This window comes from Chaetura pelagica, unplaced genomic scaffold (assembly GCF_000747805.2).
Source record: "Chaetura pelagica isolate M959 unplaced genomic scaffold, ChaPel_1.0 scaffold147, whole genome shotgun sequence".
Taxonomy (NCBI): Eukaryota; Metazoa; Chordata; class Aves; order Apodiformes; family Apodidae; genus Chaetura; species Chaetura pelagica.
This window is the reverse complement of record NW_009954194.1, coordinates 4,829,133-4,832,411: the sequence shown is the minus strand read 5'-3', so window position 1 is coordinate 4,832,411 and position 3,279 is coordinate 4,829,133.

The following is a 3,279-nucleotide window of genomic DNA, read 5'->3' as shown; positions in this document are numbered from 1 at the left end:
CGGTCACCGTGCACAGCCTGGGCCGGCGGCTGGGCAGCGGGACGGCAGCAGCGCTGGCGGTGGATTGTGTGCAGGCCAGGGAGGAGGAGAAGGAACAGCGAGTGCGCAAGGTGAGGGTCAGGCCCCGGTCATCTGTCTTGACTTCTTGCCAACTCCTTCTGAGCAGGCCACCCTGCCTCCCTCCTTACAGGTAGGGTGCTTTCCTCCTCTCGCAGCTACTGCTTGGAATGAAAGAAGACGTGCAATGCTCTTCTCCCCTTGAAACTTTGTCCTCACACAGGCAGAAGCACTTCTTCCCCGGCAAGGCAGGAATTTAAAAAAAAAAAAAATAATTTAATTTTATTTCTTCTCCTCTAGGTCCGTGTGGAAAACATCAGACTGAAGAATGAAATCCAGAAACTTGAAGCCATCCGGAAAGCTCAGGAAGAACAGGTAGAGAGCCAACACGCTATGGACCTGGAGCGTGCAAAGAAGGAGAATCAGAAATACAATGAAAAGATTGACGACCTCAGCGATGAAATCCTGAAGTTCCAAAGGAAGGTATCGAACACAGTACATATTCTCAGCCAGCTCAGGGAAAAACTACAGTTTGTGGAAGCTGAAAATCAAGGCAGAAAGGCTGAACTGATGGACATGGAGACTGTCTTGTCACGGAAGAGAGATGTTCTGGCCAAAAACAAACAGGCCAGAGACCGATTGTGGAGAAACAATATAAAATTGCAGCAGAAATCTGGGTTGCTTGGTAATAAGATCCTGCTTCGAGACTTTGAGGAAACGATGGATACTGCAGACCTGCTAAGTCAGCAGTTGGAAACACTGAAACATCACCATGCTGGTCTGATCCTTACTTGCAAGGGAATTCAGCAGAAAATAAAGGAAGCCAATTCCTCTTTATTTGAGGAAGATAACTAAAGAAGGCACAGAAAAGAAATAAACACAGCCATTTTCTGCAATTCTGATTTTTAACATGCCTTTTTTTTTTTTTGGTCCTGGGGAATACACGTACTCCTGAAAAAGCCTTTTTAAAGTGATGTCAGTGTTGTGTTCAGTGATAACAATACTCATTTTGAATCAAACAACATATGCATGTCTCTCTTACAGAAACAAAGCCCACACTTCTAGAAAACTATCTTACCATTTCAGTTCTTGAAGGCCACAGCCATACTGTTAAGCAGAGCACTCACGATACCCCACCTTGAAGCCTGTTCCTACCACCCTCTGCATGCATTTCATAATTTGGTATTGACTCAACCTGTACAATAAATACACCTGCTCTCTGGGCACATCATAAGGGGTCATTTTCATAGATGTGGCTGAGAACTGGAGAGGAGCTTATTGTCAATACCTAACAGGACTTCCACATAGCCAATACACTACAGCCAATATACTTGCTGATTCTGTAAATATATGTGGCTGCCAAGTTTGCCTTGGTGGTGCACAAGAAAGGTTTATTACTTTAAGAACTATTTGCATAGTGTCATAAATATTACCATTCAAAGCCAGAATTTTTAATGTGTTTGGTGGTTCATCTTTGTTTCAGAAGGTCCTCAGCCTTGTCCTTGTTCATGGTGTGTGCAGAAGTAGAGAGCAGTATAAGCCCAGCACTGTTCGTCCTCTCTGTACTGCTCAACTATAGTGTATCAGAATTCCACAAAAGACCAAAGGAAAAAAAGGAGGCAGCTACAAGTGTTTATACCTTACAACTGCACTGCTCACAGAGCTTTAGTTAAAAGGAAGCAGCTTCCCCTTTCAAAATAGTACATTCTTTAAATTCCAATTCTCCCATGGCAAACAGTGGCTATGAGACTGATTCATATTCCTCAGCTCTTGCTGCTGCCATTGTAGCATTTTTTTATTTAAAGCACACAATGCATGTGACGAATGTAAAATCAACTTATGCCAGCAAAATGTTGGAGCTCTGATATCTTATGTTCTCATTATCGAAGGAACTGCAACTTTTATAGGCCATCACTAGTTGATGTGCCCAATTACTGCATCAATCCTACCCAGTTGTTACTCTTCCTGTCTGATACCACTATTTTGCTTAGACAGACCAGCAATCTTTAGTCCTGTTTTTAGTAGCCAGAGCTGCCTATTAAACAACCAGACTTAAGTGCTCAGCAACTATAATTTTGCAGGAAAGAAGCCAAGTCCCAGAAGTAAAGAGTAGGAGTAGAATCTTGTCATTTTCCACCACAGTTAGAATTGCATCCTGTGGGACCATATTGCTGAGCTGTATTTGAGCTTCTGGTTCAGTTCCAAAATGAATTGTACCTGCAGTTAACTGAAGTACTCAAGTTGCTGAGTGCTTTTATATGGAGATAAAAAGTAGATAAACTGACATAAGGACATTTATAAAGAACAGCTCACACCCTCCTTTTATACCACTTCTGAACTAGGCTTTCTGAATTGCCTGGATTCAGAACATAATTACTACTAAATGTTTAAAACTTGTTCGTCATAGTGAGAGAAAAGATAACAATTTCTTACTCATACTGCAATAATGCAGTAGAAATGTGGTTATATTCATACAATCATAGAATGCCAAGTTGGAAGTGATCTCAAGGATCACCTGGTCCAACCTTTCTAGGTACTACTATAGCTTATATGAGGTGGCTCAGCACCCTGTCAAGCTGAGACTTAAAACTGTCCAATGTGGGGGAATCTACCACTTCCCTTGGGAGATTAGTCCAATGTTTGACATCACCAATGTCCTTATGGTGAAAAATTTACCTCTTGTGTCCAACTGGAATCTCCCCAGGAGCAACTTGTGCCCATGACCCCTTGTCTTTTCCATGTGACTCCTTGTAAATAGGGAGTCACCATCTTCTTGGTAGCCACCCTTTAAGTACTGGAACACAGTAATGAAGTCTCCCTGAAGCCTTCTCAAGGCTGAACACACCCAGTTTTCTCAGCCTCTCCTCATATGGCAGGTCCTTCAGTCCTCTGATCACCCTTGTGGCCCTTCTCTGGACCCTCTCCAGCCTGTGTGCATCCTTTTTGTAGAGCAGGGACCAAAACTGAACACAGTACTCCAGGTGTGGTCTGACAAGCACCAAGTAGAGCAGGATGATGACTTCTTTATCTCTGCTGGTGACACCCTTGTTGATGCAGCCCAGCATCCTGTTGGCTTTCATTGCTGCTGCAGCACACTGTTCACTCATGTTGAGCCTGTTATCCACCAAGACACCCAGGTCCCTTTCCACAGGGCTGCTTTTCAGCCAGGTGGATCCCAGTCTGAACTGCACTCCAGAGTTACGTGTTCCCAGGTGCAAGATA